Source organism: Urocitellus parryii, chromosome 5 (genome assembly GCF_045843805.1).
Source record: "Urocitellus parryii isolate mUroPar1 chromosome 5, mUroPar1.hap1, whole genome shotgun sequence".
Lineage (NCBI taxonomy): Eukaryota > Metazoa > Chordata > Mammalia > Rodentia > Sciuridae > Urocitellus > Urocitellus parryii.
This window is the reverse complement of record NC_135535.1, coordinates 41,500,713-41,517,642: the sequence shown is the minus strand read 5'-3', so window position 1 is coordinate 41,517,642 and position 16,930 is coordinate 41,500,713.

Here is a 16,930-nt window from a genome sequence, read left to right as displayed (position 1 = left end):
GAAATCAGTGGTTGCCACAGAGTAGAGAAGGGTCATGAAAGAACTTTTTTGGAGGATGGACTGTTATGTATCTTGATTGTGGTGGTTACAAAACTCTACATGTTTGTCAAAACCTATAGAACTATATACTAGAGAAGGTGAATTTTACTACTATATGTAAATTGTGTCTCAGTAAAATTATTTTTTAAAATATACTTTTGGTATTAGTCAATTTTCTGTTAATGTAACAAAACAGCTGAGATAATAAACTTAAAAATAAGAAAAGGATTGTAGCTCACAGTGGTGTTGGAGGTTTCAGTCCATAGGCACTGACCCTGTTGCTTCTGGGCCTGGGGTGAGTTGTTACATCATAGCAGGTACATGTGACAGAGAAAGCTACTTACTTCATGATAGCTGGGAAACAAACAGAGGAATAGGAAAGGGTTGGGGTCCCCTTTGATGAGGGTTCATCCCTAATGACCTAAGACCTTCCCATAGTCCTCACCTCTTGAAGGTCCCACCATCTCCTGATAATACCAAGCTGGGGACTAATCTATTAGCATACGGATATTTGGGGTCATTCCATATCCAAACTGTAGCACTTTGCATATAGGCATTTTAATGAAGGGGTACAGATAACAGTTAATTTTTCAATAATAAAGGCTTTTCCATTTCATCTAAACAGGATTAATTTGTTACACATCCAAAAACAAAGAGACTGGGGCTGGGGATGTGCCTCAAGTGGTAGCGCACTCGCCTGGCATGCGTTGTGGCCTGGGTTTGGATCCTCAGCACCACATACAAACAAAGATGTTGTGTCCGCTGAAAACTAAAAAATAAATATTAAAATTCTCTCTCTGTCTCTCTTAAAAAAAAAGAAAATTAAAGATAAATAAATAAAAAAACCAAAGAGACTGCAATAATGAAATTCAACCCATCTAGTTGTTTATCTGCTGCTAAAACTCTGCAGTCAATAAACTCTGCAGTGAGGTGTGTGTGTGTGCACACATGTGCTCATGTGTGTGTTTTGCTGGTGATGGGGAATAAGCCCAGCAAAGTAAAATAAATGTAGTATAATTTTTCTGTATTAAAAATAACATGCTTTCACAACTGTGTAAAAGCACAGAGGGAAGGAACATTTTCAAAGTATTAAATCAAATTATTTAATGTAAAACCTGGCTTTTTGGGTTGCTCTGTTTTTATTCTGAAAAGATGCTATTCTATAGATAACAGTTCTAAAATCAACAACGATGCTTAACAATTGAATTTAAGAGATCATTGTTTTGTTACAAAACCAATTACAGATGTGAAGTAAAGCAGGTTTTCCTGGCTCATAAGCTGATATAATGCCTGTGATATCCTCTTTAGGCAAGACACTGATGCTATTAAGCTTTTGTGAAATTAAAGATTTGAGAATAACAATGGTCCTTCAGCATTGGACTTAACTTTCAACAGCTGAGCTCATGGAGTTCTCAATATAATTTGTTACTGAAAATGAAATTGATAGTCTTACATTGTATAAATAACTTAACACAATTTATTCATTCATTACAAAGCAATGGGAAAGAATACTTTACAACTGTACACAACTCTGTGAATGACTCTCACAAACAAAAGGAGCCAGGTACCAAAGTGCACAGTGTATGTTTCCATTTATGTAAAGTATAAAACTGGTTGATGTTGTTACAAGCCAATGTAATAGTCCCCTTGGAGAGAGTGTCTGGGGTTGCTGGCAGCTGGAAGGGCATGACAGGAATTTCTTGATACAGATAATGTGTTTTGTTTTGTTTTTTGGTGGGGTGAAGAGTATCGGGGATTGAACTCAGGGGCACTCAACCACTGAGCCACATCCCCAGCCCAATTTTGTATTTTATTTAGAAACAGAGTCTCACTGAGTTGCTTAGTACCTCACTGTTGCTGAGGGTGGCTTTGAACTTGCAATCCTCTGCCTCAGCCTCCCAAGCTGCTAGGATTACAGGCATGTGCCACCATGCCCAGGATGTTCTATTCAACCAGGAGCTGGCTACACAAATATATTCAATTTGCATTATTTGTTGAGCTGTACACTTATGTACACATGTTATCATTCAATAAGTTTTTTAAAGATAAAAAAGAAACATGGAACAAGTGCAAAAGACCTGTGCCCTAAAATAGAAAATTAGGACATTTGTCCTAACTTTCACCATGATCACAGATTGATCTAATAAAAGGCTGCTACATATCTGACCCCATACTTGTCTTTCTACCTAAAAAGATACCCATTATTTTCATTCTTTAAAAAAATTAAATTGACAGATAAAATTACACTACATATTTGTCATGTACAACATTATGTAGATATATACATACATACATACTTTTCTAGCCAATTAACATCTGCATTACTTCACATAGTCATCATTTTTGTGGTAAGGTTTTTTCCTACATCTACTCCTTTAGCATTTTTCAAGAACCCAAATATTCTCAACTATAGTCACCCTGTCATACAAGAGATCTCTTGAACTTATTCCCCCTATCTCACTGAGATTTTGTGTCCTCTGAACAACTTCTCCCAATATCCCTCAAATTACCTGCCCAAACTCCCATTCCAGTCCCTGGTAACCACTATTTTACTTTCCACTTCCAAAACTAGAGACAGTAGAGAAATAGATTGACACTGTAAAAGCTATCTATGCTAAACCCAAAGTCAACTTCATTCTAAATGGAGAAAAAATGGAAGCATTTCCTCTAAAAACTGGAATAAGACAGGGATGCCCTCTTTCACCACTTCTATTCAACATAGTCCTTGAAACTTCAGCCAGAGCAATTAGACAGACGAAAGAAATTAAAGGATACAAATAGGAAAAGAAGAACTCAAACTATCATTATTTGCTGGTGACATGATTCTATACTTAGAGGATTCAAAAAACTCTACCAGAAAACTTCTAGAATTCATTATTGAATTCAGCAAAGTAGCAGGATATAAAATCAATACCCATAAATCAAATGCATTTCTATACATCAGTGATGAATCCTCTGAAAGAGAAACTAGGAAAACTACCCCATTCAAAATGCCTCAAAAAGAAAAAAATACTTGGGAATCAATCTAACAAAAGAGGTAAAAGACCTCTACAATGAAAACTACAGAACACTAAAGAAAGAAACTGAAGAAGACTTTAGAAGATGGAAAGATCTTCCACTTCCATTAGATCAAGTTTTTTAGATTCCACAAATGAGTGAGGTCATGTGATATTTGTCTTGATGTCCCTGGCTTATTTCACTTAACAAATGTCCTCTAAGTTCGTCCATATTGTTTCAAATGACAGAATTTCCTAATAGTATTCCAATAATAGATAGATAATATTCTGCTGTGTATTGACACTACTTGTTTTTTTTTATTTAGCCATCCACTAATGGACACATAGGTTAATTCCATATCTAGATATTGTGAATAATGATGTAATCAACATGATAATGCTGATCTCTCTCCAACATACTGATTTTGTTTTCTTTGGATACATACCCAGCATTGGGAATGATGGATCATTCAGTAGTTCTATTTTTAATTTTTGAGGAACTTCCATACTGTTTTCCACAGTGGCTTACTAATGTACATTCTCACCAACAATGAAGAGGCTTCCCTTTCCTCCACATTATTGTCAATAGTTTTTAACTTTTTAAAGTAATAGCCATACTAACAAGTGTGAGGTAATATCATGTTGTGGTTTTAATTTGTATTTCCCTGAAGATTAGCAATGTTGAGCATTCTTTCACATATCATTCAGCTATTTGTATGAAAGTTCCCCCTCTTGGAGCAGATGGTTCCAGAAGAGGTTAAAAAACAAGAGGACTTCAAATCAAGCCTAACAATTAGCAAGGTGACACATAGCCCAATCACCTTTATGTTCTTGTTAAGATTTGAGATTTTACTAAATCAAGATATATGAAAACTGACCCAGACATTAATGTGTGAAAAGTTTGGGCACAGAATTTACAGGGCTTAGAAGTTGGAAGATCTGTTTCCTTGTATTTCTCCTGCTTTCAAGCAAATTAAGCACAATTTTATAAAAGTCCCTTTGCTAGAAGCTATGGGAGACATAAAGATATGTAAGACACAGACCTTAACTTCAATAAGTTTGTGATTTATAGGGAGATAACCCCACAATATGAAAAGATTTAAAAATTTTCACAATGTCACATAAGGGTGGAGTGGAGAAGCAGCCATGAAAGATTTTGGTAGTCCAGTGAGAGCTAATGCAGGTGGTAAAGAATGGGATAGTTTAATCCAAAAAAAAAGTGGCGGGGAATGGACTTGAGTTAGAATTTGAAAGAAGTAATATTAAGGTAGACAGGGAAATATGAGTAGAAATGACACCGAGAGAGAGAAACAGTGTAAACAGAGATGCTAAGGATCAATAAACAAAGGGGATTTAATTGGGATTGCTTGTGGCTCCAAGCCTAAAAAGAAATATTTAAAGAAACAGACCAGCAATTTAAAATAATTTCTTGGGTCTTCCAAAGGCTATCCACAGAGATCCATCCAATTAGTGTTCCCAAGCATCATTTCTTAAAATACCCCTTTCTACATTCGTTGAGGTCTAATATTCCTCACATATTGCAGCTGTAACTAGACCAGAGGTTGGCAAACTTTCTGTAAAGAGTCAGAGAGTAAATATTTTAGTCTTTGCAGGCCAGATGGTCTCTGTTACAATCACTCAACTCTGCAGTTGTAGCACAAAGCATGCATTAACAATATGTAAATGATGGGCATGGCTGTATTTCAATAAAACTTTGCCAATAATAACAGGTGGCAGGGTACTTTGGTTCACAGATCATGGATTGCTTGCCCTTGAACAAGACTCATACAAACCCCACCAAGTTGACCACTCCTCACAACCTAAGTGTGTCTTTTTCTTTTATATCCGTTCCCCTGTCATTCTTCTTCTTTTCTCTCACTACTAAATTGTATTATGATGTCAATTCTTGTTTTGTGTTAAGAATCAGGGTCAATGGGTATAGAAAGACAGAACAAGGATCCCAGATATACTGGGGAGCTATTGACTATTTCTAACCAGTGAGAGTGAGTCAACCCAAGTGATATTTTAAGAAAATTAATCTGGTGGCACAGAGTAGGATGGATTGTATGCGCATCAACAAAAGGACAGAGACTGATTAAGACATCATTGCAAAGAATTTATGCAATAGATGTGAAGTCTAAACTGTAATGTCAGATAAGAATAGAAAGAAGGGATGGGTGTTGGACAAAATGACTCCAGAATTAGCTGGAAATGACAGTGATTTGATGGAGAGGAAGAAGGCAGGAAAGTGGTCAAAGATGGTAAGCAAAATTTCACTGGCACACAGAGGGTAAGTTGGAAAATACTTGAATCATTTTGTCTACTTTTTTAGTTCTCCTTGGCCTTTAAAAATTGGTAATATTCATTTCCCCCTCCTTTTCCCTTCTTCTCTTCCCACTCCCTTTCCATTCCCTTCTTACTTCATAAAAATTTCCTGGTTGAGGGTTGGGGATATAGCTCAGTGGCAGAGCATTAGCTTCACATGTACTGGGTCCTGGATCCAATCCCCAATACTAGAGGTAGGACAAGTGAATAAAAAATATTAAAAACATAGGTTGGGTGCAGTGGTGCACACCTATAACCCCAGCAACTCTTTCCTGAGGCAGGAGTATCACAAGTTCAAGGTCAGCCTCAGCAACTTAATGAGACTGTCTTAAAATACAATAAAAAGGGCTGTGATGTAGTTTAGTAATAGAATGCCCCTGGGTTCAACCCTCATTATATAAAAAAAAGAATTCCTGGGTCCAGGAGAGGTGTAATTTTACTTATAAATATGTTAGACTTGCTGTTTTATATATTTATATATTTATAGATTCAGACAGAAGAAACAAGACTCCTGGTCCAGAGACAAAGGTTCATATTTCTCACAGCACAGCAAACAGCATGGATGTCAACATGTTGATATCAATTATGCTTGCACCCCAGATCCCATGAGGGTGCCATAGAGGGCCAGTGGATTGCATTATAGAAAAGGGACATACAGCTTAAGGAACATATTATTGTATAGCAAGCAGTGAGCAAGTCTGTTATTTGTCCTGGAAGGAGTCCCTCAAGGTTACTCACTGAAAAAAAAAAAAACCTGAAAAATGGTCCAGGCAAAGAATGACCAAGGCCTTGCCTTCTTAGCATATTCAGTAATAGGCATAGGAGTGTGGGTGACCCACGGAAGATTATCTATTCCAATACTCGGCATGTCCAAAGCTGAGCTCACCGACTGACTTCTTCCTTAAATCTGCTTTTCTGTTTCCAATCTTAGTGAAGGGTACCATTTTCTACCCTAAGCCAAACCAGAAACTGGCAGCTACGTCAGGGTCTTTCCTGTTGCTTACTCCCCTCATCCAGTTACTCACTGTATTTGTGTCTTGTATCTGCCATAACAAACAATTCGATGGTTTAAAGCAACAGAAATTCATTCTCTCCTATTCTGAGGGCCACAAGTCTGAAATTATGCTATTGAAGGGTGGGCTCCCTAAAAATACTCTTGAGGAGAATCTGTTTTTTGCCTCTTCCATCTTCTGGTAGCTCTAGGAGTTTCTTAGTTTGTGATCACATTACTCTCATCTCTGTCTCCATGGTCACATCACCTCCTCCTCCTCCTCCTTTTCTGTCAACTCTCCCTTGGCCTCACTCTTATAAGGGCATTACTCATTGGATTTAGAAACCACATGGTTAATGAAAGATAAGCTCCTCCTTACAAAAGTTCACAATTTAATCACATTGTTTGTCATATAAGATAATATTGACAGGTTCTGAGGATTAGGATATAGATGTCTTTGGGGGTCACCAGTTGACTACAGCCATCAAATTCTCCAAAAGTTCCAGCATAGTCATTTTATACAATAAATAGAAGTCAAATTTAGGAGTTATCTACACAGAAGCAATGATTAAAGCTGTGAAAATAGATGAGTCTTAATTCAGGAAGGAGAAAAGAAGGAACTATTATTTATGGAGCTAAGTGTTCTCATACACTTTTTAAAAATAATCACACAATTCCTGTACAGGAGGTGTTTTATCCCTATTTTATACATGATGAAACTCATGTTCACAGAGGGCAAGAAGTTTTCAAAGTTATTCTGGTAATAAGTGACAGAAGGATTCAAATTCAGATTTTTATAAGAAAAAAAAAAACCACATCATTTTCTTGCTGTCTTACTCACAATCCAGCAGCCTACTTTTGAGGACATGGTGGCCTCTCAATGTATTTGTTAAGTATGTAAGTGAGTGAGTGAGTGAATGAATTTGGTGTTTTCTACAGAAGGTGGGGACTACTAAGTCCTTAATGTTTGGGGCTCAGGTGGCAGGACAGATGGGAACTACCTAGGATCCAGCATATAGAAATAATTCCTGGGGTTCAGCAGCCTCATATAGGTAGACTCTTAGTAAGCTGTGAAAGGAGATTTGGACAAGCATGAAGTACATAGAGTGGGAGGTGGACAGGCAGAGGAACAAAGCAAGATTAGGATGGGGTAAGCAAGGAAACACAAGGTAGATATAAAAGACAGAACCTATGCATCATGGCTAGGACACATAAACAAAAGCACAATTTTCAGAGCTGTGGTTTCTTGGTTATGCCATGGTTATGCCCAAAAAGTAACTCATCCAAAGCTTGAAGCATGCTGCATTAATAGGCAAGTTGACTGTGGCGATTTTATGAGAGTGTAGGAACAATGATGTTCCCACTACTTGCAGGATTGAACTTGAGTACTCTCAGGAGCAATCGAATTAAAAACTGGACAGCAAAAAGTGTACCTGATGTTAAAAACAGCAATGACAATGCTGTTGCTGCTGCTCATGATGACAATGATGAATAAACAGAACATACGACAGGGTGAGAGAGTGAGAGAAACAGAGACAAAGAAAATTTACCGAGTGTCTGTAACAGGCACTTATCAAACATGATCTCATTTAAGCAAGCAATAAGTCCTATGAAGGAGATATCAGTGTGACTGTAGGAACCTGGGGCTTGACAAGGTGAAGTAACGGATGTCACACTGTAGCTAGTGAACAGCTATGCTAGATTCAAACCCAGGCTATGTAACCCAAAAGTTCATGTGTTCAACCTTTATATCCTATTAAATATTAATTGTCAATGTTTTTAAAAATCAGCATCTATAGAAAGGAAGCACAGGCTTAAGTCACAAATATCCTCTAAGTCTTTGGGTTGAACCCTTTGCACCCTCACTGTCCTACAGAGATTTCCCCATGCTGAAAACCAATGTGGTACATGGATGACCTACAATCAGTAACCATAGAACTGAATTCCCTTTCTAGTTAGTTCTTTGAATTTGTAGTTCAGTGTCTAGAATTCAAGCCTGGGAAAAATGCCCATGACAATCACCTGCTTTTCCAGTCAGTTCTCTAAGAGTGGGGTTCTGCAATCTAGTGAGGATCAGCACTGATAAGGGAAATTCATAATCAGCTTCTCATTTTGCCAAAAGAAAGATGATGAAGAAAGAGGAGGCAGAACAGAGGACCTAATATCAGACAGTCCTGGGTTCCAATAACAGCTCAGTGATCTTAGGACAGCTGCACAACCTCCCTTCTTATACAGTGGTGATAGTAGTTATTACTTTTTAAAAAAAATTAAAAATATTTTTAGATGTTAATGAACCTTTATTTTATCCATTTATTTATATGGGTGCTGAGAATTGAACCCAGTGCCTCACACATGCTCGGCAAACACTCTGCCACTGAGCCACAAACCCAGTTCACCACAATGAACATCCTCTTCTCACTCCCCTCCCTTCCTGCACTTACACTGCAGCTTTTTAATTTAGTAGCCAGGTGTCTGGAACTAATCTTGGTTGGTGAAACACCCTGGAAGTGCACCTGAGAAATTTGCAATGCAATATAGGCCTCTCAGTGTGATCAGTTGTTTTTTGTTTGTTTTTTGTTGTTGTTTATATTTTTTTCCTTTCTGTGATTTTATTTATATTTGGGCTGTTGTTCTTGGATTCTTGTAAAGTTGTATCTGTTGTTCTTCAAGTCAAAAACTTGGAGCTCCTCTGAATTATAGCCAAAATATAACAGGTTTCCTGTTCAAGATGTCAGAGAGAGTATATGTTGGCCTACCCTATTTCCCAATATCCCATTGAAATGACAGAAATAATTTAAAAATAATAAGTGAACAGCACCCGAAATTTACTGGAGACTAGGAAAAGATCTTCAGAGGACCAGTCATGAAAGAAATAGACACAGAAGACAGAGACGGACATAGAGGAGCTGGAAGAGAGAAAGTAGAGGGACTGAGTGAGAAAGCCTAGGAACCCTGAAGAAGCTTTAAGATGGGTCAATATGCATACACCCTACTTTTTACTTTTTAATCAAATCCTTTGTTTTCTTGTTGTTGAGTATCAAGAGTTCTATAAAGAACTCTTGGGTACAAGTCTTTTAATAAGATATGTTCTATAGATACTTTCAGTATGCAGCTTTCTTTGATTCTCTTATCAGTGTCTTTGGCAAAACAGAAGTTTTTGATCTTAATGGAATCTTATTTGTCCATTTAAAAAATTTATTTATTTTTATTTACATATGACAATGGAATGCATTACAATTCATATTACACATTTAGAGCACAATTGTTCATTTCTCTGGTTATATACAAAGTATATTCATATCAATTCTTGTCTTCATACATGTATGTTGGATAATGATGTCCATCACATTCCACCATCATTTCTAACTCCATGACCCCTCCCTAACCCTCTCACCCCTCTGCTCTGTCTAGAATTCGTCTATTCCTCCCTTGTTCCCCCTCCCTGCCCCACTATGAATCAGCCTCTATGTATCAGAGAGAATATTCGGCATTTGTTTTTTTTTTTTCATGGATTATTCTTTCAATATATCTAAAAACTCATCACCAAACCTAAGGACACATATTTTCTTGTTTTATTTGAGAAGTTTAATAGTATTACATTTTATGTCTATGATCCATATTGAGTAATCTTTGTAAAATCTACTTATATTTACAGAAGAAAAACAAGGAAGAGAAACAGTGGAGAATTTTTGTCCTACAGCCTAATGAGAACATTGAATCATAAATCATTAGGACTTAGTTAAGTACTTTATGTTTCATAAACATTTACCTAAATTAATTATCTAATTAATCTCCAAGGATAACTAAATGACTTCTTTTTAAAACTATCATTATTTATTAGAAATCAGATTAGAAAACTGATGAAGAGATTTTGCATGAGATTCCACAGGGGAAATTAAAGTCACTGAGGAACCAAATTCCAATACCTTCAATGTCTCTCAACTAAAAAGCAACAGAATCCAAACTCAGAGTAGCAAGTGGGAGCCACAGTGGTAGAAAAATGGAGTCTAAGTGTATCTCAGAGTGGTAGGTGTGATGGTCATAAAGCAACTAACCCCTTTCAGGCTTCTCTCTCTCAGCTGTGGCCCACAGCACTAGAATTGTGCCACTCCCTTGCTCACTAAACTAATGTAGAGGTCTTGATTGAAATGGAAATTATTTATTCTGGGAATACTGATTGAATTACATATTAAGTTAATTTGAAACAAATTATAATTAAGAATGCTTCTAAATCATGGATCCCTGAACTACTATTACTAATTGGATTTGCTGGTAATATATTGGGGTTGAGAGTACAGGATCTGGAGTCAGATTGTAGGCTTTGGACCTCATTTAATACCTGGATGAGTTTGGGCATATTACCTGTCTCAGTTTCCTTTTCCAGAAAATGGATATCATGTAGTATCTGCAAGTTAAGATTATTTTGAGGATTAAATAAGTCAATATATGCAAAAGCACGAACTGTCAATGCAACTGGTTTCTGTAATTCTGGGGAATGAGGTTCCTTCTGTGGTCTCTGAAGTAGCAGGGACTTTAAGCAATGTGTCTGTGAATAGGTGTCCATGCTGCAGGTGCCAAATACTAAACTGAAATCTAAGTAGAGCGACTAAGAACAGAGTTGATCATTCTAATCAAGACAACTTACATGAAAGTTAACTGGGTGCATATTTAATTACACACATGATTATGATTATGGTGCATGATAATTAAGCATAGTGGTAAGGGGTTCATGTAAATGCATGTCTTAACTTTTTCATAACTAAGCCAAATTTCATTTTTCCTTTCTACATTGCCAAGTTGCCAGTTTCTGTATCAGTGTCAATATTGATAATTTCCCAATGTTACATCCTGTATAATTATCATATCCCATGAACATACACACATCCAGGTCCACAGACACATATGGATACACATTCATATATACTCACATGTGCACCCACATGGGGACACGTGTGCACACACTAAAAGACAAGAGATAACCTGGGTCCAACTCTGAAACAAGGGTTCTCTGTTCCCTTGCTCTACTTACTCCTTATTCAGGGCAGAGGTTTCCTGTGCCCCAATTCCCCCTTTTTTTTTTAGCTCTGGAGAGATGGAGACCTCTAAAGAAGTGACCACTTCACTACCAGCTGAGGTAATTGGAGCTCCTTTCTATACTGACAATTTTATTTTAAAAATAGTAATGGGGTGGGGTGCAAAAGCATAAATATTTTTATATAACTTTATGTTAATTAGTTACCTTCATAAGTGCCATAATCTTCATAATAACAACAAAAATCCCCTGTGATTTTGGATTTAATATACCATTTTGGCACAATGGTATGTTCTTTACATGCATAATCTCTCTAAATTTTGAGGTGTGTGTTATTCATTTCCTAAGTGAGATACTGGGGCATACTGAGGTTAAGTTATTTGCCCAAGGTCACTGAGCAAGTAAGTGGGAAGCTAGGATTCTAATTGTATGGATTTGATTTTAAAGTCCACAATTTAACCTCTTCATTCTTTCAGCAAAGTGTAAATGATGAGCACATATATCCCCTTTCCCTAAATCTTATTATTTTCACCAGTAACTATGTTCATAGGGCAGATATCTTTTTTTTTAATAAAGGGGAGATTTTTAAATAAAGGGCTAATGGGGGCTCGATTCTTAAAAAAGATTCTGCTGCCCAAGAGCAGAAAGGAAAAAAAGAATGAAGTGGCATCAGAGCACTGCCAAGCCAATATTGGGATGAAGCCAAATTTGTAAACAGAGTGACAAAGTTGACCAGAAACTTCAGACAGAAACTCCAGACAGTAGGGCTCTTCTAGCTTTTCAGCAGTTTGTACTGGGGGCAGCTTCCAGAAAGACCTTCCTCCTCAATCGGGTTTGTTCCCTACACCTTAGCCTAAGGTTTCTGCATAGTCCTTCCCTAAGCAGCATCATCTATGGGCAAACTGGAGCCTCTGACCCAGAAAGAGGAAGCAGCAGGGAGGATGGCCATCCTGCTCCACAATGTCCTGCTGGTCTGGGCTCCTCCCTCTGGTTAGAAGGCTGCTCCTCCTGATGCACTAGCCTTTTCATCTCACTGGGATCAGCCTCTTCTTGACTCTGCCTCTTTGACCAGTGAGCAGTTCAGGAATGAACTTTCAAATTGATCTAATTTCAAATTAGATCAATCAAACCCTTCTCTAGCATTTGGCCAAGTGAATGTGGGGGAAGACTGTAAGGTGTAAGAGACACTGAGAACCAAGAATTTTCCACGGTGGTCCTACACAAGTCCTTGTCCATTGTGGCTGTTCCTTTTCACCTCTACTTGCACCTGGACTTAACTCCTCCTTGTTCCTTCCACTCATCTTGGTAAAATCCAAATTGTCTAAACAGTGACTGCTAGTTGATAGGAATAATTCCTCTCTTTTCTGAGAACCATCTTTGAACAAATACTCTTGAAACTAGATGATTTTCAGCTGACCTTGCCTGCTAAAAGTTATAAAAAAAATCCACACTCCTTCCCAAGTTAGAGTACTCCTTATCTTGCCCAGCGTTTTTGAAAAGAGGTTTACACCAATGGTGCTCTTCATGTTTTCAACAGGGGTATGAGTAATAAGAAGTTCAGGTGTTAGCAGCAGATCCACAGTCTGGGGGAAAAGTCCTTCTAGGAGAATGAAACTGACATGTGAACAGGTGAAGAGATAAGAACCTGAGATAAATATAGTGATGAGGAGAGGGGAAAGGGTGGGAGGAGAGGGAAAGGAAAGGAGAAAGGAGAAAGAGACAGAGATCCAATAGTGTTTAATTTTCCATTCTGTTTCTCCAAGACTGGCACATCTGTTCTTCCTATTTTTTTTGGTTATATAAGTGAACTAATTTTTAATTAATGTAAGATTTGAAAAAAAGAACTATAGCAGTCCCCAAATCTGGCTATTTTACAGCTATATAATGTTTTATAACTCCATACTGAAATTAATGTAGAAACTCTTATATTTTGGAATGAGTAAACACCTTGCCCTTTCAAGTGGCTCTGTCAACTTAGTCTCTTCTGGATAAATGGTCAGGATTCTCCCCTCACTAAATGCCACCCCCGATTCTGGAGAACAGAGTGCTAAAGAGTAATAAAATTTTATAAATATAAAATGAAGATATATTGAAGATTTTTATTTTATACATTATGTAATGAAGAAACCAGCATAAGGCAGGTGTTAGTTCAAAACAGAGAATCCAAAGGAAAACCATGTATATAGGCAATCAGGGAGACTGGATTGATTTTGCTGATAGATTTGTAAAACTAGCCTCTTCCATAGAATAAAAACTGATATACCTTCACTGGACAAAATTCATCTGTACTTCTAAGAACATGAATCATGTGCATCACTATCAGCCTTCCCCAAGTTAGCTTCAATTTCTATAAATAATGAAATGAAAATTAGTCAAGGACAATGAAAGACACAAATTCCTATAGAATCAGATGACCTTGGGAGGGTCCTTTCTCTAGAAATTCTGCTAAGAATTTAATCTTTGCAGTTTGATCTCCTACACAGGATCTAAGACTGGCTTAACGAGACATGAGATTTAAATAACAAAATTTGAGAAACTGCTTGCCAAATATGACACTATAAATAGCTATAAAACTAAAAGTATTCTATTCTTGTAGAGTCCCCCAACCCAACTCATGGTCATTGTTACAATACAATGACCACATAGATTTCTAGTTTTCTCCATAAATTTTAATTATAACAGGCTAGCTAGGCACATTCAGAAATCCCATCATAAGCCCTCAATACCCACCTTGAGATGCATGTGTAGATGGACAGCTATCTCAAAAACTAAGGTTTCTGTTAGGGGGGAAAATGGACTTGCAGATTTAAAAATTAGGCAAAATAGCCAGCTATGGTTGTAGATGCCTGTAATCCCAGAGGCTCAGGAGGCTGAAGTAGGAAGATCATTCAAAGTCAGCCTCAGTAACTTAGTGAGGTAGTAAGCAAACTAGTGTGATCCTGTTTCAAAATAAAAATAAAATAGGGCCTGGGATGTAGCTCAAGGGTTAAGTGCCCTTAGGTTCAATCCCTGGTACAAAAAAAAAAAAAAAAAAAAAAAAGTAAAACAGAACATCCGAATGTGGACCTGTAGCCCAAATCAGGAAACCTAAAAATCATTAAAAAAGAAAAAAAACTTTAAAAACCAGCATCTCTGTCATTTGGCCCCACCTACCTCTTGGCCATGATGTCACTTACATTTGGATACACCATGCTAATGTGTGTGTGTGTGTGTGTGTGTGTGTGTGTGTGTGTTGCTGAGAATTGAACCCAGGGCCTTGTGCATGTGAGGCAAGCACTTTGCCAACTGAACTACTTCCCCAGCCCTCATCCTGACTTTTTATTTCAGAAAGTGACATGCACTCAGTTTCTTAGGTAAGCATTCAAGAAATAAAATTACTCATCAGTCTGGAGGGATGGCTCCTCAAAGCTCATGGAAGATTTCCTTGCTTTTTGAAAAAACGGTCAAATAAAGCAAATTGAACACTTCACAAGCAGATGGGTAAATCATCTTCTTAGCTCCTTTTGTACCTGTTAAAGAGACAGAAGCTGAAAGTTAGTATTTGCAAGACCTAAATGATGATCCAATATGAGCAAATTCTATACTAAGGGTCTATAGACTGAGAGAAATCATATAATTGTGCCCCATTTATTCTGCATGGTCTGGGTTGGTCATCTGGGATTTTCACCATGTTGGTATTGAACCAAGTTGTACAGTACTAGGCTCATTCTGTCATCTATTTCTTTATTCACATAAATGCTAAGCAGGAACTATTATCTTAGTTATCCCCAAGTTTTCTAGTCTTATAAAACTATATAACTCTCTCTCTCTCTCTCTCTCTCTCTCTCTATATATATATATATATATATATATATATATATATATATATATAGTAAGTATCACATATATATCATATATGTAAGTATCACACAAACATAAATAACTACAAATACATATATGGGGGTGGGTATTGGAGATTGAACCCAGGGGTACTTAACCACTGAACCATATCTCCAGTCCATTTTTTTATTTTGAGACAAGGTCTCACTAAGTTGCAGAATATGGCTTTGAACTCTTGATCCTTCTGCCTCAGCCTCTTGAGCAACTGGGATTATAGGCATGGACCACCACACCTGGTTATACATGTAATATTAAAATAAAAATGGCTCAAGTCCTTATCCAACATTCTGTGGAGTTCAGTACCTTTCCCAATATTTCTGTGAGCCCCAAAGTGCTTCCATTGTTGTAGGTGAGATGGCTTCACATGGTCATTTAGGGATCCATGCTCCTTCCATCTTCTTTCTGAGTCTCCCCACAGGATCTTGTCTTTGACTCTTTGCTATTGAAATGTGGCTGCATCACTATCATATGCTGATTTTAAGTCCTTTGAGTATATACTGAAGAGTGAGATAACTGGTCAAATGGTGGTTCTATTTCAAGTTTTCTTAAGAATCTCCATACTGCTTTCTATAGCTCTCTTCTTTCCATTTATTGTCATCTTAGAAGGGGAAAACAGCACCATTTTCCTCTGATTTCCTAACCAATCCAAAAAGTACACGTGTAGCAAACATTCACTGAGATTTGAAATAACATATTATTTCACCATGACAAACAGTACAGGTAATAATTTAAAATAAAACAAGTCTTTTAAAAACCCTTTGGAAAAAGTAAAGCAAATATGGTGGGAAAGGTAAAACAATTCACAATAGCTAAACTGTGGAGACAACCCAGATGCCCTTCAGTAGATGGATAAAAAATGTGGCATATATACACATTGGAATTCTACTCAGCACTAAAAGAGAATAAATCATGGCATTTGCAGGTAAATGAATGGCATTGGAGAAGATAATGCTAAGCAAAGTTAGCCATTTCCCAAAAAACAAATGCCAAATGTTTTCTCTGATATAAGGAGGCTGATTCATAGTGGGATAGGGAGCAGGGGCATGGGAGGAATAGATGAACTCTAGATAGGTCAGAGGGGTGGGAGGGAAATGGAGGGGGCAGATGGTAGCAAGGATGGTAGAATGTGATGGACATCATTATCCAAAGTACATGTATGAAGACACGAATCGGTGTCAACATACTTTATATACAACCAGAGATATGAAAAATTGTGCTGTATATGTGTAATAAGAATTGTAATGCATTCTGCTATCATTTATTTTTGAAAAAAAATCAATAAAAAACATGTGCTATTTTCACCAATAAGTAAAAACCTCCCATTCTAACAAAATATTCAACAATTGACTTTGTGAACAACAACAATACAAAGTAAATATGGTATACAGAATTAATTATTTTACTACTTTTATTTAAGAAGTTTTATTTATAAAAAGTTTCTGCAATAATAGTTTAAAACACAACATTAAGTCATGGGGCCATATAAGAGTTTTTTCCTTTTGGAATAAAGATAGAACTGCCATAGCATAATCTCCAAAATATAGAGACTAATGACACATAAATTCCACTTTCACAGAACAATCTTTAAAGCAGTAGCCTACATGGATGAGATGATTTCACAAGGTTATGTAGTGATCCAAACTCCTTCCAACTTGTTTCTTTGTCTTC